General features: G+C 40.6%; 1 protein-coding gene across 8 annotated transcripts in view; it reads right to left on the bottom strand.

Annotated features, from left to right (window-relative positions):
• The window catches only part of MAP3K13 (mitogen-activated protein kinase kinase kinase 13), a 115,399-nt gene that overhangs the window by 68,582 nt on the left and 24,029 nt on the right, over positions 1-22,788 (bottom strand). For 7 of the 8 annotated variants that reach the window (XM_019489861.2, XM_019489859.2, XM_014604574.3 and 4 more), the window contains one exon: positions 8,211-8,356. The gene's annotated coding sequence lies outside the window, so the exon portion shown is untranslated. Of the gene's footprint in view, positions 1-8,210; positions 8,357-13,645; positions 13,729-22,788 lie in introns of those variants that run through there. The other variant, XM_014604572.3, reaches the window with a different exon arrangement.

Here is a 22,788-nt window from a genome sequence, read left to right as displayed (position 1 = left end):
TTATAAGAGAGGTCTGGAAGAACTGGGATTATTTAATCTGGAAGAAAAGACTTAGAGCATTTGATAAAAGTTTTCAAATACCCAAAGGGTGGTTATACTGAGGATAGTGACAGATTATCACTGTGGCCTCAAAGGATAGAACAAGGAACAATATGGTCTTAAGTTTGAGCAAAGAAAATTTAGGTTGGACATAGGGAAGAATTTACTCCCTACGAGAGTGGTTTAAGCACCGAACAGGCTACCCAGAGAGGTGAAATCTTTACTCCTGGAAGTTTTTTAAGAGCAGGTTAGACCAGTGATGTTCAGCTTCCAGCCCACAGGCCACATGCAGCCTGTGAAGCTGGTGTGAATGGCCCATCACTAGCATGTCAGTGCACTTGAATGCTTTTGCTACTCGTCCTTTCCATTCCCCTGCCACCAAATTCAGTGACAGGGGAAAGGAGGGTATGAATAGCACTGGCATTCACATGTGCTGACATGCCAGTAAACTCAAGCCAAGGAGCATCCACTGCTGCCTTTCCTCTCTATTCCCTGCTACTGAATTCAGTGGGGGAGGCAAATGACTCTCAGTCCTGCGCTCTGGAGCACTGCGACAGCTTTGGCAGCTGCCAGAGGACCTGAGAAAAAAAAAGTTAATTCAAAGAAAGCCTCACTGCTCTGGGGCAGACCACAGCCCCATTTCTGCTGTGCTGCCAAAACATATCACTCTCCCTTCAGGAGGCAATGGCACTGGGAAGCACTGGGAGCTGAGGTAAGGTACAGGGCTGCCAGCTGGGCAATCGCCATCTGTCACCTGAAAGAATTCTTTAATTATCTGGTGTGATATTAAGGCTGGTCTTATCTCTGTAATGATTCTAAAGTTCAACCAGCTTTATAAAATTTAAAATAATGCTAAAGAATATTGAACATTATTAATAAGCCTAAAATTACTGAAAGTGTGCATTTTCCTTTCTAATATTACTTCAAATACTTGAGATTGGACTATACCAAGGTACAGAAATATAATGCCTTTCTATGTGGCCCTCAGCCTATTTCCAATTTAAATGTTTGGCCCACTTGTAAAAAAAGGTTGAACACCACTGGGTTAGACAAACACAGGTTGGTTTAGGCAGGGATGATTCTGCTTTATATAAGGGGTTGGACTAGATGATCTCATGAAGTTCCCTCCATCCCAACTTTTCTATGAGTTGATGGAGAATAGCTGGAGGCTGTACCCTGTGGACATGGGTAAGAAAGGAATGGAAAGGTAAGAGACTTTGCATCTCCCTTTAGAAATAAAGATTCTGTGACATCTGGCATTGATTTTAGACATTTCAAAACTTCAACAGAATATGACTACTTAATGCTGAAGGATGGGGAAAATGTTACAGGTATAAAAAACACTATTGATGGAACTGAGGAAAACATTCAACTCTGGAGGAAGAATGAAGGGTTACCTATTTTGTATAACCTTAAAAGAAAAGACCAGACTCTCTGACCATGAGGAACAGTACTAAAACTATACAAAGGCAAACTCTACCTCCAAAAGAGAAACTGGGCAGTGATAATAAAGAGGTCAGAGAACACACTACACTACTGATCTAAAAGGCTTGCTGTTCTGAAAGGGTCTGCTTGCATGTAGCCTGAACCTGGCTGGCAGACCAGTCTTTGTTGTTCCTGATGAAGACTTGAATACAATTTTTTTCCAAGGGGAAACCCTAAAGTTCATGCTGAGAGAAGCAGTTCTTTGCAAGCTTGTGATTTGATCCTCCCACAGATGAAGACGGTGCCAACTACAACGAAAGTGGGAATAAGGGTATACTACTACACCAGTTGCAGTTCCTATTCTTGGTAAAACTGTGGCCTAGGAAGAAGGGAGGTTCTTCCTGTTGACAGGAAATGCAGAGGTGCCCTTCCAAATCAGTTTCTGCAAGCGCTAAACAGAAGTGCTTTCTGAATTTCATAGTCTTCCTGGCCAGCTCAGATGCCAGAGTGATGAAAACTTTTGAGAAGACATGAAGTGGAGAGCAGCTGTAGAGAACATACCTTTCAGGATGTTTGGAAAGAAAGACAGAAGGTCAAGATCAAGGAAAATGGTTCCTCTCTAGATATACAGGCTGTTCCTGTATTCTGTACAGTAGGTAAAAAAAAGCATTTGAGAGCTTGCTTGAGAAGCTAAGTGAATAGGAAATTTTCTTCAGATGGCTGGAACCAACTGAGAGATCTCTCCTGCCTCTTTCATGATGGAAGTAGAGGAGCAGCCCCACTGGTGCAATAGAGCCACTTTATATGTGAAAAGGGATAAAAAATGCATGAAATCAAAGTAAGAACTGAAATAAGTGTGGGAAATAAAGGCCTAAGGGGCAATTCAGTGATACAGTGAGAAAAAAAACAATACAGCTATAAAATAGACTGCATTTGTTCCAGGAGAAAACATTTTGTCCTACAACCCTACAGACATACAAAATCACTGTCACACTTTAAGGTCTGGCCTGAGCCCATAGGATAAAATGTGCTATCACTTTTTCCCAGGATGTCGCGGTGTGCGCTGGTAAGATTATCATAGGTCATTCCCTAACAAGCTGGCCAGGGTGGCGGGCCAAAGCACACATCTACTGGCAGAGGAGCAGCAATGTGACTTAGAAGGGCCATGTGTGTAAAGGACTGTAGCTTACCTGTTTTGATCTGGGTCAAAACCTAGGAAAATCAGGACCATGTCAAACGTGACATCTATTTACAGCATAGGAGGATGGGCAGCACAGAGGAGAGTGCCCACCTTTGTTCTGAAGACAAAGAGGAGGAGGAAGAACCTAATAGCATGATGACAAACACTGAGAAGCAGCATAAGAGGAAAAGAAGAGAAATCCCTCCGGTCAAAGCAAAAAAGAAAAAATCTATAGCTAATTTGGGGAGTGGCAAAGGGAAAGAAAAGAAGAGACATTTCTCATTCTTGTATCTCTTCACAAAACCCCCCAGCAGCAATCTTCCACAGAGGGTTTTCTCTGCCCACAGCAGTGGAGGCAGGAGCAGAGCTATTTGTCAGGAGAAACACTCAGCCATAAATCTGGGCCCGTAGGGAGCACTCCAGAAAAGTCTTTCCCAGCTGTAATTAACACTAGTAGTAACAGTTAATGGGGGAAGGGTGGAACAAGGAGAAAAGGCTTTAATATTAAAGAACCAGCAGACACAGAAGAGAAACAGTCCTCTGATATTTTTTACACCTAAGGGGATGTTTGAATTGCTGGGTGAGCTTCCTAGAGGGTAAAATTTACAGATCCTTCCTTTCTCAAGTGAAAAGCCTGCTTATCATGTATTGCTAGAAGGGAACAAGAAATCCCAATAAGCAATATCAAGGGAGGCCAAAAGTTAAAATATAAAGTCCAAAGCATTTACTGGAATAAATTATTGATTCCATGGGATCTTCCTCTCCACCAGTATGCATGGGACTTGCCTGTTCATGCTGTGTCAAAGGAAAGAATTATCCCAGATTCATAATACCCAGTAAAGTGTCACTTTTCAACCATGTAGTAATGCCACCTCTCTTTTGTGGGCAGCTGTGCCCTTTCAGTGTAAAATGCAGTGACATATCCTGCATGTTTAATGCCCTTGGGAAGGGAAAGGCCTTTGGCTTTGTGCGTTGCACAGAGACAGGCCCTGATGTGCTAATGCATAAATGTGATGTCTTTGAAACTGTAGAATTTACATTTACATTTAGGCTGGAAAGCAACTACCCTGAGGTCCTGCTGGATTCAATCTATTTGTAGCTCAAGTCTTGCTTCTGCATCTCAGTCTCTTCTGTGTGGTTGCATTCAGCCAAAAATCATTCCAAGAAGTGTTAAAGGAACATTTAGGTTGCAACACCAGGAAATGTTAGAATTCATGTTTTCTGCGCACCATTACTTCGGCCCCATTCTGCGCCTGCATGATGGAATTATGTAATTAAAAACAATTGTGCCACTGCTTTCACAGAACATGTGTCTCACCCATTATTCAGGGTGATTTTCTTTGGGGGAACATGCAAATGTTTTTTTTCCATGTATACTGGGTTATCCGGATCATTTTAACATAAATACATATAAACAAAACTAAACCTGTCTCTGTCTTAATTGGGACTTTTTGAAGTCCAGGGTTTCTAACAGTCTTTGTTGTTCCTGATGAATAACAAAGACTGTTAGAAACTTCCTTTTTGAAGTCCAGGGTTTGGAAGCTTTCCAAAATAAAGCTAATTTGTAGTCTAGGCAATTAGGCCACATTCCAATCATTTTTAGGGTAGCATGATTTGTAATATCTTTTATTTATTTATTTATTTTTAACCTTTACAGCTCAGTTCTTATCCTAGCTTTTTCCCTGTACAGGAAGTTCATGTTACATTACTTAAATCATGCTGCTGGGTTTTTGGCTGTAGCCATGCTGGTCTAAGGACATAGGCAGGCAAGGTTTTTTGAGTAGATGTGATATATTTTATTAGACTAACTGAGTAGTTGGAAAAAAGTTCTTAGCAAGCATCCTGCCACACTTTGTTTCTCTCATTCCTTGGAGTCTCAGAACAGCAGAGACTCCCTATGCCTGAAGAAGGGTGATTGCACCCGGAAACTTGCTAAGAACTTTTTTCCAACTATTCAGTTGGTCTAATAAAAGACATCACATCTACCCAAAGAACCTTGCCTTAATTAAATCATTTTACTCAAGCTTTCAGATAGATTTCAAAGCATTTCGCAAATGAGGGCAAATTAAATTATCCTCCTTTTATCAACAGGGAAACGGAGCCAAAGATTTAAGAAAACCCAAGATGCAACCCAGGTCATAACAGAGCTGGCAATAAGGTACAGCACTTCTGACTCTAAATCTAATACCCTAGCTCATCATCAAGCACACCATTTAAACACTATACAGAGCTACTGGCTGCATTGAGTGCTGTCCAAATTAACTTTTACTGTTTACAGTATGATGACTTGTGTTAAAGGTTTTGGGGATTTTTTTGGTGGGGGGCAGGGGGTAGAGAGGGTTGTCTCAGCATATCTAAATTAAAAGCAAACTTGGCTCCACTGGTGATCTTACTCTTCCCTGAAGAGCTGCATCAGACCACCGCAACCCAGTGGAAGTTCCCTGTGGCATTCGGTAAAAGGCATATCCAGGGCATATGCCTCCAGTAACCTGCTGCATGGACCCCCAAACTCCTGCTTTTTCAAAGAAACTATGTAGGCTCTCCCTCAAGCCCATTGCCAGGCTCTTGCAGGCCTTCCATGCTGAGACAGAGAATAGCTGGCCTCTCTCGGGAGAACAGGCATGCTTCCCTCCATGGCAGTGGCGCACAAACTTTTTACACTCAAGGTATCCTTTAACAGACTCAAGATCTCCCTTGGAAAATGCCGGTTCTTGGTTTTCACTTCCCTTTCTGACTACAGAAAAAAAATAATAGAGCCAATTCTTCTGTTGCAAAGAACTCAGAAAGACCACACCAGGTCAGACTGGTTTTAATGCTATGGATTCCTACTTAAAATTCCTTGCTTTTTATCTTGTAGATTATGTTTGAACACTTCACAGTGATAATGCTTCATGGCACCCTGCAGCACCCTTGAAAGCATCTCAAGGCACCCCAGGGTGCCACGACACCCTGGTTGAGAATCACTGCGCTATGAAATGCTAGTTTTGTATTGCACCGGCAGTTTCATCTGTCCTGTGACAATAATTAAAACATTGTTAAACTCAATTTAGCACCTGAAAGACAGAATGGCTGGTGTGTTTAAAACATGTGAGCTGGCTCTATTCATCCTAAAGCTTTCTGAAACAACTCTTTTTCACAGGGTAGATGAAGTTTAGAGTCCTAGATAAGGTGACAGAGAAGGCAAAGCAGCTCCAAAGGGCAAAGCACCCACACACATGCCACATACCCTCTACCAATCTCAAATTTAATTCATAGTATGCAAGAGGGAGTCACTGAGGATTTATGAAACAAGAAATTCTAATCCCCTAGGTTAAAAACTCCAGCTCTACAGTGATTAACTACAGTGCTGGGGTTGGGGAAAGAATAGTATTCGCTGCTGTCATAACCCAATGATTTTTAGTGCCTCGGCACAGTGGAATTTTCCCACCACATTGGAGCTTCTTTGCACAGTGGAATTTTCTGCTGCAGAGAGAAAACCCCGGTGCAGAAAAGTTCCTGCCATTTGTATGTAAATTCACACCCCATTATTGGCTGATTCTAAATGATTCCTACTTAACGACTAGTAATTGGCTCGCTAGCCATATAAAAATCCTCACGACTTCTGCCCAAGTCGGAGAACTTTGAGCACGCTGCAGAGTGACTTTAAAGAATTCCTGACTCGTGGCAGAGCGAATCAGTAGCCTGATCAACTACCGATTTTTCCTCCCCATCGCCGAGCGCTTATCCCCGATGTACCCTTTCCCTGCATGCCCCGTTCGTCTGTGGACTCACTGGCTCGGTTTCTTGCCAGTTGAAGCAACTCATTGCAACTACGCAAGCAGCCTTTACAGCCTGCATCGCGGCCACCAGCGGCATAAGTAAAAATGATTTTTGCAACCAATACGCTGTCTCGCCTCTCCATCCACCAGCCCGCCTGACATTCGCTTAATTAACCAGCGTTTCCCTCAGTCGGCTCTACCTGGCCAAGGCAGCTGCATGCAACGTCTTTTCCTCGAGGATTTCAGACTGAAATATAGATTGGAACAGAGATGTAACAAGCAATTTTTACACTCTGGGTAGCAGCAATGGCCAGGCCATTAGCAACCAACACCACCAATCTTGTACCGCCTCTAAATCCATGTGGGCTGGTGCCCTGGTTGCCTACCCCTAGTTACACTACTGGATTGGAATATTTCTTAGTAAAGCCATTCCAAAGGCTCCTGCCCAAAACAACTGACGTTTCCTACATTAGGCACATGCCCATGTACTGATTTCACACAGCGTTTGTGTCGCAATGAAAAAGCAAAGGAACAAGATTTTTCAGCAAACATATGCACAGATAATAAGGATTCCTGGGTCTCATGGAAATGTCCCATTGTTCTTAAATCCCTATAGATTACACACCTATTAACCAATTTATCTCCTTTTCATAATGCCTAAAATTAATCTGTTCCTGCAATTCAGAAGGGGAGCTGCTATTTAACAAAAAACGAGAGATTAATCATGGAACTTCTCGTGGAGAAACTGCATAATTAATCACACAGTACTCTCAAAAATCTTTTAAAGTTCTAGGAACTTTAAAGCCTTAATTTATTTTAAGTCACCCTGTTCTCCAAGCCTAACTGGATGAACAGCCACCTCAAGAGGATATTAATAAATCAGCGGAGAGTCCGCAAGAAATGAGAAGAAGGACAGATCAGGAAAGCAACCTCTGTGCTGGAGGTTCAGAACAAAAGAATAAGGTGAGAATTGCCAGAAGTCAACCTGAATCAAACCTAACAAAAGATGTTTAAAAAAACACAGAAAAAGGTTCTTCAGGCACATAAAGAAAACAAGGAAAGAAGAAGTGATACCACTATGCAGTGAGGATGGGATAGAAGTTAAAAATAATCCAAGCATGGGCAAAAAACTATATGAATACTTCACCTCAGTTTTCAGTGAGAAGGATAATGTTGAATATGGGGCAAAGGCAAGATAAGAATTGTGAAAGATGGTAAAGAAATGGAAACAACCACAAACAAAGCTACAGAAAAAGTCAAAAAGCTTAATGTGCTTCGGTCTGCAATTGATAATCTCCATCCCAGATTAAATGAAAGAACTGGCAAAGGAAATGGTAGGTTTAGTTACAAGTATTCTAAATAAATCTACCAGGATGGGGATGGTAGGATTAGCAAATAACATGTAAGACTTGGATTTAAGAAGAGGAGGGATGAAGGTGATCCTGACAGTTACTGGTCTGTTAGTGACCTCGGTAATATGCAAGGCTTTAAAACTAATTTTGAAGGAAAGTAACTAGACACACAGTAATGAGAAAGTGGGATAAAACACAACGTGGATTTTGAATTTATCAGAACTCAGCCATTGTTACGTGAACTACAAACTACATTGTTAAGATACTACAAAAGGGCATAAGATCCATTTTAAACACTACTAACATACAAGAAGACTGGGAAGTGACCCACTGCTTTCCCATCTTTTCGTATACCTGGAAAGACTACATTTGCAGAAAACTGACCTACTTGACCTTGGGCCTGTTAAATGTTATTTGCATTGTTGCCATAGTCAAAATACAAACCACTTCTCATACCTGGTCATTTTTCCAGGTGCATTGAAAGCCCATATCCTCTTGGTTTGTTGCACATATGCTTCCTCTTCAGGTCAGATAAACCAAACTGCTCTTCGAAGCTGCACTGAGTATGATCTCCAAGGCAGTCCAAACTTGAAGTCTTCTCTCTTGAAACAACACCAAAAAGAAAACTCAGTATCTGATTTAACAAAAATGGACCGAATGGACTTTTTCTCAAAGACAAAAACACTTAGTTTTTGAGAGTACACACCAGCCAAGCCAGTGTGCAATTGTTTCATCTCTCTGCTCCATGCATGCGGTAAGTAAATGAAAAAGAGGGCAAATTACTGTGGTGTAGCTTCACTTAGTATGGGTTAGGAGTGAATAGGTAAACAATTATACCAGCTTCAGCTGCATTGTATTAAATCCTTTCACACAAATTTTAGAGCAATACAAGTACCATATTTATCTGAATCCAAGATGAGGTTTTACCCTGCATTTAACATAGGGGAAGCAGCCTTTGTTGTGGACTTGAGTACAAGGCAGTAGTGGGTCACGTGGCTGCTGAAGCTCCAGCCCAAACCCCGGGTTGAGGTCTGAGCCACAGCTGCTTTCTGCCCCCTGCCGCCTCTGCTCCCCTGTCTACCTTCCCAGCTATCTCTCCCATCTCCCACAGCCTCTACCCCACAACCTACCTGCTAGCCACTACTGCCACTGTTATCAAGCCAGTCTGGGGCCAGAGCAACAACATGCTCCTTTCCCCAGGCTGGAGCAGGGCTGCAGCAGGGCTGCAGCCATGCTGGATCTGGAGCCAGAGGGTAAGTAGCATCAGGGTGTAGGGTGGTGGGGGAAGAACTAGCAGGCAGGCAGGCAGAGGCTCCAGAGGGGAAGGCAGGGAGCAGGGTCCCCTCCTCACTGCTTTCTCCCCTACTGCCTCCCCCCGCTTTCCCCACTGCAGCAGTAGGGTGGACAACTTTTAAGATAAATAAATTAGGTTCTACACATGGAAAATTATTAGCATTTATACATTTTCCACATATAAAATCTAATTATTGGAGATAAATTCCGAGTTGTCTTGGATTTGGGAAAACATGGTATTTTGTCTGACTATGCCCCAAGATCCATCCAGAAGATAGCGGTGCATATGTAACGCCAAGAGTATGACTGTCAGAGCAGTCCGTTGGCAAGGCCTCTGCAATTACAAGACAACCCTATGCAGAGGAGAATATTCAATATAGCTATTCTGCTTACACTTTTAAACCAAAGCACAGAAATTGAGGTAGAAAAGACCTACCGGTATTAGATCATCTAGTGTAGAATTTTTCAAACTTTTTCTTATTGCATACCCCCTTCCAGATTTACCAGCTGCCTGCATACCCCTACCAACATATTTTACATTTTAACCCCTTAAATGCCAATTATTATTATAATGAAAATTAAATCTGCTATTACACAATTTGTTCTGTGTACCTCCTGCCCCCAGAGATGTCTTGCATACCCCCAGGATTTAGTGTAGACCTCTTGATCTAGTGTAAATGTGAATAGTGCAGGGATGTCCTACACAATATATGTCCCTGGACTTTTTCCAGGCCAATTTAAATAAGTGTCTCAGCTAATGAATGGATGTAGAAATTATATCTCTTCAGATATTTTTTACCAAATTCTCCATTTCTTAATTTTATGTCATTGCTCCTGGTTATATGCCATTGCTGAATCCAGAGCAACTGGGGAAAAAGCCATATTCCTCAAAATATCGTACCGTACTAGTCACTCCACTAGAGGATGCAATCACCTTAAAATGAATTATTCTCTCCACTACCACAAATATACCCTTTAGACAGCAGGTGCAGTAGTCATCATTAAGACCCTCCACTCCCTAGCTCACCTCCCTCTTTCCCCTAGCCAAAAAACCCACTTATTAGAAAATATTCCTTTCAGAACATCTTTGATTACCAAAATGTCTAATATAGAGATGGCAGATAGGACTTAATAACATTGAAACAGTTTTCTTGCTATAGTCAGAGATTTTCTTTTAAAAAGGTAAGTAGTTTATGGCCTGGATCCTAATTAAACTATATATACCATGCATAGTCCTAGTAAAGTCAATGAGGCTAATTACAAAGCCTGTAACCTCAACACTGATTTTCCAAATCAGGCCATATGCATATATTTATAAATATTTCAGAAAAGAAAAAATTACGTTCTATTTAACCTACTTCAGGATTTACACCAAGATTCAATTTACTGGATTTTAAATCCTTAATCTGTTTATGTAAAGCAAATATATGTTCAGGTATGCGATGTACAGGTATATGGCATATAGTATGTAGGGGGGCGGGTATTTTACACACACACAGAGCAAATAATATGGCATTAAGACGCTTGTAACAAAATCATTCTTTAAAAAGAAAAAAATTAAACTGAGAACAGCCACGTTTCTTTCTAATTTGGGAGAGACTGAGTCTATTCAGTCAGACTCAAATTTTTGTTTGCAGAGCAATTTCTGCCACTACCTACACATACAACACACCCTTTTATGTTCATTTTCCTTTAATGTTTTAGCAAATATATTTCCTCGTAGGAATAGTTCTTAAAGCAAGACAGTTCAGTGATAATATTGCAAAATATTCTCAGAAACAGAATTGTAAATTTGTAGCCTTGAGCCTTCACACTGGAACCTGAGTTTTAAGTTACACTCAAGGACAAGAAGCAAACGCACCATTACGCCCTGCATATTTGAAAACAAAACGGTTCAAATTATGTAAACCTCTAATTAAATGCTCCCAAAGAAGTTGAGGATCAAAAACTGTTTGCAGAAGTTATATAGTATATCCTTTTCAATTCTTAATGCATCTCAGAAAAATGACTATTCAGTTGTGAAAAATTCACAGACAATGATAAAAGTTAACATTCACTACAATTTTCGTTTCAATATTCACTGCAATTACTTGCCTCTCACTAACTAGGAGAATGGCATATTAGAAACCAATTCAACAGGAAAAATAATCCTTAATTCTGAAATAAAAAATTTGTCAAATTCATGCATCTCCTCTGGATATAAGATACAGAAAATAATATAGAAGCAAAAAATTCATATGTTATGGCAATATTCCTACACAATACAACACTTGTCAGCAAGCATTACATCACTGTGCCAGCAAGGGAGTACTAGATACTAATACTTTAACAAAACTGTTATTTTCAGTTCAACAAGATTATCCACACTCCTTTCCAAGAAGTGAAAGTCAGTGTATCAAAATGCCATGCTAGGTCTGTGTGTTCATATTGCAGTATCACTTTTCTTAGATGAATAGCAGGAGTGCTTACAGAGGACTAGCCCACTACACTAGCCACAGTACAAAAATATGAGGCAGAATTTATGATCTAAGAACTAGTGCACACACCAACTCTCACCAAAAGAACCAAAGGCATGAATTAAATTGGATGCTACATTGTTAGAAGGTCTATTTTGGCACCTGTTTTGGAATAAAAATAGTTGAAATTAAGTTAGCTAAAGTCAGCAACAAACTAACCAAGGTCTAGATTAACCAGGATTTATTTATTTCAAAGCAAGTCTGTATGTGGCCACTCTACCCAAGTATGAGAGAGGCGCAATAAATACAAAAAGAGATGGGAAAACAAGGTAATAGTGATTGATACACTAGAATATGAGCTCCTTTAAAGAGTGGACAGTTTACCACTCAAAGGAGATTATCAACCACAAACTGCATTTTGGCTTTTTCCCACCATACCAAAGGTGAAAATGACCATCAAAAATCAGCATGAACAGTACCAGAATAAAACCAATTTAATTTCCTGGATAATATAGTACCTATTCTTGTTGGAGTGAACAGTACTCATTAAAAGTTACGAGACAGTAAAATTATTACATGGCCACTGCAGTCTTTGCAATGAGGAGTTTGCAAATGGAGATTCTTGAAAATGAAAATTAGAAAGTCAGAGAAATTACTGCTTTGATAGGTGGGACTGTAGGAAGATTTGCAACAGAGTAGTTTAAATTTAAATGTAGATATAGATGTTTACCTACATTTACAAAATATGCAGTGCCCCAAAAAGGCAGTTAAAAGGAAAAACAACCCACAAGGAAGGTAATAATACTGTTACACTTTCAAATGCCTCATGAGGGAAAATGGAGAACACAGCTCCAACTTTTAATTTTCCTGCCCTCCAAAAACTGGAAAATGTAATATTTTATGGGAACACATACAAATTAAACAAAAATAGGAAAAAAAATAGAATAGATAGAAGTTTTTTTAAAAAAACCATACCAAGGAATGGATGATTATGATACAGCTCTAAATATAGACAGTCCAGGTATACATAATATAGAAAAGCTGTAGATGGGAAAGTGATTCTTGAAAGCTATGTATAGAAACCTGAAAATGGAAATATGCTCCTGAAAGAAACTGTCCCTTTTTTGGCTCCATTTCAATCTTGTTCAAGGAAAGACTTTAAAAAATCATTTAATAACTGGCAAAAATCAGGGTAAAGAACCAGAGGGATCCCACAGCAAAGAGGACTTCATGGTCTTCAGCAGTTTTATTGCTATGCCACTTCAGTCTCCTCCTGTGCTTCTATTTCATAGTTTCTCATGGCCTTCAGCATGGCTCTTTACAGCTTCAATCCTGCAAGAAGCTAAGCATCCCCAAGACTTTTAAACTGAAGCATGGAAATTGAGGTAGAAAAAGACCTACCGGTATTAGATCATCTAGTGCAGAGGCGCCCAAAGTTTTTCTTATTGTGTACCCCCTTCCAGATTTACCAGCTGCCCGCACACCCCTACCAGCATATGTTTTTTATTTTAACCCCTTAAATGCCAATTATTATGATAATGAAAAGTCCATCTGCTATTACACAATTTCTCCCACGTATCCCCCAGAGATGTCTCAAACCATTAGGAGTTGAGAGAACTCAGTACCTCACAGCATTGAGCTCCTAATCACAAATACAAGCATTTTAACCACTTAAGACTGACAATGTGCAATCTTAAGGACGTAATGTTAAGATGCAGCAACATGGGGCTTAATTCAAAGTTGTGCAGGACCACTTTGTAAAGGGTCAGACCATACATCTGATGACCAGAACCATGTTTTGACTCCACCATGCACTAAGATGAATTCCTTCACTCTACTATTTCTCCTCCTATTGAATTTAGATTACTGTCCCCTGTGAACAAGGTTTAAAGAACAGATTTAAAGATGGGAGATGCCAATTTTTTTGATATGACAAAACGTCTGGGGGTGGGGGGGGGGGGGGGGTGGGAGGGGGACCTGGCCCTGCTGAAATTCACTGACTTCAGACACAGCTAGGGTTACATCCCTTTGCAGACCACTCAAGAACATGTAACAGCACTACCTTCTTCACAAGAAAACAAGCATCATTTCCTATTCACGAGTACAGCCAAAATAATGTTCTAGGTAAAAAGAAATACTTACAACGTAGGGGCAGGGTGCATAGGCAGTGTGAAACCAACAGCTGCAATCGATTTCTTCACAGAATAAACTTTGTCCCCAGCCAAACTGCTGGGCTTGGATTGCTACGTTTGCACACGCTACGGTGGCCTCAGAAGCCTTTGGGAGTTTGTATCCTGCTCAGCAAGGTGGGAGGGTTTATTTTAACTGCTGGCTGATAACAGCTTATCAGTACGTTCTTCTAGTCCCAGTTCAACACATGTGCAGAGGGAGAACACGAAAAAAATACAAGATGGTATATCTCAGTGTTCTTCTTTCCCCACAAGGTGGGTCTGAAAGGAGCTCCCGGTTTTGTTCTACTCTAAAGACCTTATAATGCAAAGGGCAAGATGCAGCTCCCTTGAATGGAAATTAGCCCCACCCCTAAACTTGGCTTCCTATGACAGCACTAAATGCTCCTACCAAGGGAAAAACCTGCTGGGAATGGGGCTGACAACTTGTGCCACCAGGAAAAAGAGAGTAAACTGAAATCCTGAATTCTGATCCCAGAAAAACAGTGACTGCCACCACCACCCTGCAGTCTGACCACCAGAGCTCCATGCCAACCTAAAAACATTCACCGTTTAAGATCTCAGACCATTCCCACTGAAATCAGTGGGTGCCTTTCCATTGACTTCAGCGAGCATTCATTATTCAGTACTTTCTAGCCTTGGCCATATAAATGAATAGAAAGTTTTTGTTGAAAATACCAGGATGGAATTGCTTTGGAGTTGAAGAGAAGTGTTTGCAATGGAGGATCTTTGTCTGGAGAACATAATGCCTTGGCAATTCACACAGTGTTGACATTGTTAATCTTCAGGGTGTAGCTCTCCTGAGTATTTTACTGTTGTAGAAATGAAATCTGGTTGTATTTCATTTTCATGATGTGCCCAGATGCCATGGCAACAGGTACATAACAAACCATTAAACAAGCCAATAAATGGCAGGTGCCTGTCCTCGTCACCACTGCTATCAGTTCTGGGGATCTGAGTCCTTCCCAGTGTGAGTAATGAAGTAAGTCTTGGCTGACTTCAGTACATCACAGAATGTGTGCCATGATGCAACATTCACCCAACAAGCAGACTAAACTCATGATAATTCATTTCCCGCTGAATGAATCCCCATTTGGGAGACAAACATTAAATTAGCACAATATATCAGAGCCAATTATTTTGTGGTGGAGGTAATTTTTTATCCGTGCTGTTAACACCCCACCCAGGCTTTCCCCATCCAAAAAAATAATAAGATGAAAAAGGTTAGTTCATGGACATCAAAAGTTTGCACCATATCTACTTAAAAATAATGATGTATACCTAATATTCTCTTTCACAAGGTATTTGTAGGGTGCTCCTATTTGAACTAAGCCTTCTTTAATTAGGTTTGCAAGGTCTATTTATACTACTCGTGAAAGAACATAAGCATTATTTAAATTATTTTCATTGTTCTAAATGAATATCGTCTTAGGAAAATATCACTGCAACAAACTTGGTTTAAATTGACTTCTACCTTTGAAATTATTCCACTCTTTTAGATCTATTTTATACTCAAGGTTCTGAATAGTTCTTTCTACTTTTATAAGAAAACATGGGTTAAACTATAACAGTGAAATGCTTATTACTAAATACATTTATAATTTAAATAAATGCATATACCTTCTGTTCAGGAATTATAACAAGACATATATATCCAACAAGACAACCTTAATCAAGCAATCCTGTTTTTTTTCTACTGACCAATTAACAGTCTTCACTCTCAGGTAACTGCAAAGCTGCAGAAGGCTGATGCAACTTTAAATGAAAAAGACAGTTACAGGCTCATTACTAATTCATCCAGGCTATGGCTACAAATCAGCAGTTTCCTCAATTAACAAAAAATATTAGAAACTATTGTCACTTAATGGTGTTTACAGCCTACAGCCCTGTCCCCGGCCACATTGCCAAAATACTCTGGCACTGTTTAGCTATCAGCTTGAATTAAAGTAAATTCAGCTTAACCCCCCAAGCTGTTAGAGGAGTCTGAAGGACAGAATGTATTTTGCTAGCCTGACACAGAAAAAAATGATTACGTGCCTAGAACATGCTGAAGCTTCAGGAGAGTACGCTGGCAAACAGTTGCAATTCACTGGCCCACAGTGCAGAAGTTTAATCTAGCATTTGAGCAGAATTAGGAAGAATACTGTAGGTATGTGTAACAAACCCCCTCTCACAGCAAGATTGAGAAAATTCATCACATACAAACCCTAAAAAAAGGTAGAACGGAAGAAAATAATGACTTATCTTTAGATACTGGGGACAAAAATTGCATGTTCTGCTTTTGCTGATTATTTCCATCTTGGTTGTGGCCTCTCCATCGTTGGAGGTTTTTAGGACCTGGCTAGACAAAGCCTTGGCTGGGATGATCTAGTTGGGGCTGGTCCTGCTTGAGCAGGGGTTGGACTATATGACCTCCTGAAGTGCCTTCATTTTCTATGATTCTGTATAATTTTCCTGGGACAGAAGTGGCTTATGCTGTAATTATCTCTGAAGCATAAGGTTTTCAGCAATGCCCCCCACCCCTCTTTCCCAATGCTCTTACCTACATGAAAGAAATGTAATGTGCAAGATTTACCCTCTTCCCTACCACACCTGCAACGTGCCCCAGTGCACACAACCAAACAACCTCTTGGATTACACTTGTGTTAAGGCTAACCTTTGGAGTGCCAGTGAGGGGCAAGGCTCTTTTTGTTCTGAGCCCATGACCAAAGTAGTAAGGACTGAGTCGATATAAACTAACAATAAAATAGAAGGGGAAGAGGGGAGAGAAAGGCCATTGATGCACTGTCAGGAAGTTCTGTAGTATGTTACAGGAGAAAATATCTGATACCTGCATACTTGTTTTATTAACTCCCTCAAAACCATCTACAACCCCAGAAGGTACCATGTTTCCCTAGCTCAGAGCACACACATGGCCATCCATGGACCAAGAGGTAGGGATGGGGCTCATTTGGAGTTGTTCTCCCTCTTGTAATCCTTCCCTCTTGGTCCTCTGAAGGGGAGACAACACAGCTTGTCAAACCCCAGGCTCCTCCTCCTTCCCTAGTCAACCACCCAATCAAAAAGAAAAGCCACATCTCATCTTGTTTTAAATAAAAATCAAATAGCTTTACCCCACACCCACAATGCACACAGAAGTAATGCAGCATGACTAGTATTTGTTACTGAGCAAGCCACCATCACTGCCGTTTCTCCTCCTTTCCTAATTCCCTCTATTATTTATTCCTCTGGTACTCATTTCTCTCTCCACTGCCTTCATTCTCCATTTTGCTTCCTCACTGATGTCCCTCAGTTTTCAGACTTTTAATACTTTACTTTACTATCCTGATTCTACCCTTGCTTCCTGACCTCATATTTCTCTCACCTTCTCTCCACACTACTACTGTTCTTGTTTCTGTACAATAAAGACTAAAAGCTAGCTATTCACATTACAAGTAATCAAACTAGACATTTTCAGTCTGGGGTTTATGTTTTTACAGGGGGAAGTTGAAGAGTAACTGTTAAAAGGCATGTGTTATGTCCCCAAATTAGCATGACAACAGCTATGGTTCTGATCCTCCCCTGTCCATGCAGATGTCTGGAGTGAAATCCTGACACCACAGAAATTTCCAATGACTCCAATGGTGCCTTGCTTTCACCCCCTGGCTATAGTCTGAGGATAGCAGCTGCTAGGTCCGGCTGCACCATAACCATTGAACAGCCAGTCTAGTAAAAATGAACTGGGAAAGCAAAGGTTAGTTCTCAATGCAAGGGCCTAAAAAAAAGAATGTCTTAGCAATCAGCAAAGTGACAGGCTTCGTGTGCTACCAAGCTCTTTGAAACCCATCCAGTCTACTGGAAATCCCTACCATAACAGGTTTAGCTTATTAACAGATTCAGCTTCCCACTCGCACACAACACAACCTGGAAAGACTATGAAGTCCAGATAATTACATTCTTCCATGTGCTTTCCAAGAGGCAGGTTATGAACTTAATAGATGCCATCAAGTTTAAGTAGCAACTGTAATCAGCAATGTTCAGCTCCCCTCGCAAGGTTAAAAGGAGTTTGTGAAAAAGGAACAAACAGAACCCCTTGCTCAGGACATCTACAGTCAATCTTCAACAAGGCAATTAAATGTTTAATTGGACAATTAAATATGCCTCCATAGAAACCTTGGGTTCAACTTGGGTTCAGCTTCCTCTTTCATACCAGCTAGCTGCTGCTGAGAAGCACTTACAGAGACTATGTGGGTTACCTTGGCCATTACCATAGGTAAGTCACACAAGCATCTCTGCAGGGTGCTACTCTGGGCTGCAGCTTTAGCTTTCCCAACAATGTCAAAAAAAATCATATTACAATTTCCTACCACTCTTGGTGCCATATGGCATTTTCTTTCACTTTTGTGACTACCCCATATATGAAGTAAGCTAATGCCCAGAGAGGAACAAGTGACACCCAAGTTCTAGTATGCCGTGCCTCTTAAACTACAGCAAATGCCAAACAGCCACAAAACGTCATAACTCTGCACTGCCTACACATGCATAGCAAGAGTCTCCTATTACATTTTCACATATTATCTTCCCTCTGTAGGAACCCTGCCTTATCTGATATGACAGTACTTAGTGAATGGGCTGTTCGGCATTTTTTTTATCAATACTGCTCAACAAGTGATCATACTTTGAATGCCATATACCAATCAACCCTCTGCTAAATTAAGAAAGAACATATTCAGCATACAACAACCCAGCCTTATTCAATCAGCTCAATACAACAGTCCTCTAGAAATAATATTATGTAATCATGGAGCCTGTATCATAATTGATGTGTACAATGGGACAGAGTTAAGCTGATATAGACAACCTTAATATTGACATTTCCAGAACAGTATGTGCTTTACTTGAACTTGCATATTCTTCTATAAAGATATATTTATGGGACTATCTCTACATAAATTGATATTAATGTATAGCTACAGCCAACATTTTCATTAACTAAAACTTTTTCATTGTAATGCAAAGTTACTTACTTTACAGTAACTGGAGGTCTTCTTATATTTGTACTGTCCACATGCACTCTCCACTGTGGGTGTATATACTCTTGAGCTTGGAGCCAGTAGCGCTCATACAGCACAGAAAAAGAGAGATCCCAAGGATTTGTATAAAAGGCAAAGTGTACCTGCTATGCTTCAGTTTCCCCTCAGCGAAGGAATTCCAGGTACACAGGACTTTGAGGAAGAGGAGGTGGAGGGTGGGTTATGGAAAGCATACATGGACTAAATATCTAGAAGAACTCTAGTTACTATATGGTAAAGATCATATGTCTGCTCTACTCCATGCAACTAAAAAGCAGTAATTATTTGAAGGTGGGATTACAGAGTCTCAGGAGAACAAGGAAGACCCACCTGCTGGACAAATCCATTGGATTTAGATTAATGCTTGTGGCAAGTCCCTGTACACACCGCTCAAGAAGCTAATAGCATGAATCTAGACTTATAGATCCCATAGATCTGAGCCCTGTCAAAAATGGATGGGACGACACCTGCCATTGACGTAAAGAGCGGAAGGATTTGTAGAAGCAGATCTCCCATGGACAGTTTCTCTAAGAGGAGATGGGTCCTCTCCAACCCTACAGCTTGAGACACCACTGGCCAAAAAGTGTTCAAGCTCAAGCACACAAGATGCATGCACACTCACAAAGGAATGTGCATGTGGACAATTGATCAAAGGAGAGCCTGTTGGGTTTTTTTTCCAGTGCTGTCTGTCAGAGCACCATCACAACTCGTTCCATGCACACTGCAAACTAAAAGAAAAATTTCTCTGGCCTAGACTCAAGGAGGCCAAGTGCCAATAAGAGCACTAGCATTGTCAGCAAAATACAGGTTCCGAACAGAGAGTGTGGCAAGTGCACAAAGGATGTTTTTTAACCCTCGTAAAACTCCAGGCAAATCAAAACAGTCAACCAAGCATCAAAAGGCACAGGCTGAGAACAAGCAAACTCAAATTATGAAGACCCTTTTAGAACACAAATACTGATGCACCCTTTAGGTTCAGCCATTGCTATACTATCAGTAATAGGAGTAATAGGTTTTATATTGTTTTCCCATACTGCTCTTAGAATCAAAAATCCCCTTGTTCTGACTCACGCTTTACGAGTCTTGCTGAAAACACAAGGCTGGAGTGAATGTGAACATTTTTTTTTCTAGAGAAATGAAACAGCCATATAGTCAGTCATTAATGGGTATGTTTTAATTTTAAATTTTTCATCATGAATTCCTTACAAGGATAAATCCACATAAAAGATTTCTGTAAACATAATTCAATTTCCATTCTTAAATACTTATTTCTTCCTACTGTGAAAAATCCCTTTTGTGCTTCCCCCATGACCACAAGCCCAAAGGTCAAGGTACACAGATATACCTTGGCTGATGTGTCTCAATGACTGTCACGTGGAACTTCTACCGAAACTCTGCCCATAAAAGTTTCTAAGCCAGACAGGAAATTCCAGAGCAGTCAAAGTTCAAGAATAGTGCACTTAAGGCAAAAAGCCCATTTATATCCCTATACTTTTTTCCCTCTGTTATTCGCTGGTAATACACAAATGAGAAGAAAGAAGAGCTGCATACCTCACAGTAACTAGTTTTTAGAGACACTGTACTCTGGGTCAGTCCTACTGTAGGTGCGCAAATAAATATGCACACAAAAGCTCTGGTTTTCCTGGTATTCCCTCAGGCATGGTACACAGCCCAAGCATCCTTATACTCTAGGACAAAGATATAAAGGGCAGAGAAGCCATGACATTTCCCAGTTTCCTTGCACTTCAAAGCTTGTATTACATGAGTATACCACCATAAAGCTGGCAAGATAGCTGGGCAGCCACAAAATCCATATTAACCACAAAATCCCACAAAAGAATGGTTACTGAAGTTTAAGAGTCCATTTTTACTTCTTGATATATTCACATGGACCCCATCACAAAAGGGCATTAGCAAATACCGTTCCTTCGGGATGGTGAGAATGAAGACTACCATCTGAATCAAGCAGTGACTGAGAAATGTTCTCCCAAAGCTGTCATCCATCCTAAGCTAAGTCCAAACTGAACATTGCAGAACAAATTATCCACAAACCGGATTGTGTTAAGCATAATACAAAGACTATAGAGTCTTATCCCGTTACCTGGACTAGTGATTATCTCCAGCAGTTAACCCCTATATTCCTCAATGGGTTAACTGCCTTGTTTATGCCTGTTGGTCTACTCAACCAATTTTTTGCCTCTCTTAGCAGGGCCTCTTCCCCCTGTCTTTTTTTTCTGCATTTAAATTCCTTCCTATGTTAAACACTTTCTTTCTGCAAGTCCATGCATAGCATCTGACAAAGCACACTGTTGCCCATGAAAGCTCTCTGAACTAGTCAGTCTCCTGGGTGCCACCCTGCCCTACCTTCTGCCTGACTTCAGGCTTACAAAGCTAGCAACCTCTCTGCCTCTGGGAAGAAAGAGTTTAAAAATAAACACAGGAGGCGCATTTGCTCTTTTGATTGAAGTGATAGCCACTAGACCAATTCAGAGTTCTCCGATTGGTGGATAGCATGTAGTAACACCATGATAAGAAAAGACTGAGAATGAGTGTACAGGTAGGTGGCAAGCTGAAACTCAGGGGCAGATCTAGGATTTTGGAAAGAGAGGTGAGGATGGTATGGTCACCATCATCACATATAACACAACATAAGACACATTTTTTTTCTAGTTAAAGGGAACCTAAAAGTAAAAGTTTTACTAATATGCTAGGGGCCTAGGTCTACATTATTCAGTTCAAGATCAAAGCAAAAACAAATACAACTTTACTGGAATGTGCACTGATTTGCAATAGCATACAAAAACAACCCTTCTTGAGCATCTTGACAGGGCAAACAAAGCTTCACTGAAAGGTATTTCTGCACCTGAGTTGACATTTCCACACCTGAGTTAATGTTTTTTGCTGGAGGGAAAAACAGTATGAAGAGCTGTGTAACAGGAGCTACAATACCAGGATCAGTTAACAGACAATAGAATTGCAGAAGAAAGGACAGCTTGATAGTAGAACCATTAAAGTCCATTAAAAAGGAGAGAGGGTCGTTAACACCTGTGGAGTGAAGAGTTTAGAAGGAATCAGGTTCATTATAATGAACCATGAAGTCAATTGACTCCTTCACTGCTGCCTGACTAGAAATGCTGTTGCCAGCACCCAGCAGTTGGTTTTAAACTTTGGGGGAGCAGGAATCAAAGGAGGAGAGGGTACAACTGCACCACTACACCCCTCCCCCCATCTCTGTTTGTGATTTCCAGATAAAGTGATAAGTTAGTTCTTCTCTGTAATAGCAAAGGGTCTCCAAGAGCAAACAAGGAAAGGGCTGAGGAGGTGTAGAAGTTAACAGGACAGTCGCAGGCTATTATGCCCACCTTGTTCAAGGTGAAGTTGGATTAAACCTGATGACATGGGAGAAGGAGACTCCCAAGGATGGCTGTAGCCTCCTTCTCAGTTTTGATGCATTTTATGACATCCTCACCCAATCTGTCAACCTCTCGAGATGCTGTTGTATTATTCCTGTGCTCCCACTAGTATTTGGAGCTCTTCCCAGTTTACTTCTCCAGTGATACCTTTTGCCTTACTGGTACACTCACATAAGATTTCTCTTTCCCTCTCACCAGCAGCAGTGGTAGACTGACACTTCCCTTACCACTTTCGTCTATCTTGTTCGAATCCTATTGTCCTTGCTGTAATAGTTACTGACTTAACTGGGGCAAGGAAAATTATTCTGAGATACTTTGTCCCAGCAGCCAGGCTACTCTTTATTAACCAATCACTATGCTGAGAAATCACACAGAACCCTAGGCAAATATTTTAATACTCCTTTTAAATTCATGTTTTAGCAACTGTCCACATTTATATTTTACTGCACAAGTTTGTAATCACTGTGTTTTTACTGCTATAGCTATCTCCTTTCTTATTTGGGTCAAATCTACTTTGAAAAAAAAAACTAACAAATTTTAGTTTGTGTTTCTGGGCGCTGTTTATAACTATACATACAATAAATAATGCCACATTTATTGTTTAACTGCACTCATTCTGAAAGCCTACTAAG

This window comes from Alligator mississippiensis, chromosome 7 (genome assembly GCF_030867095.1).
Source record: "Alligator mississippiensis isolate rAllMis1 chromosome 7, rAllMis1, whole genome shotgun sequence".
Classification (NCBI taxonomy): Eukaryota; Metazoa; Chordata; order Crocodylia; family Alligatoridae; genus Alligator; species Alligator mississippiensis.
The sequence above is the reverse complement of the archived record's forward strand: the minus strand, read 5'-3'. Positions and strand labels throughout refer to the sequence as shown.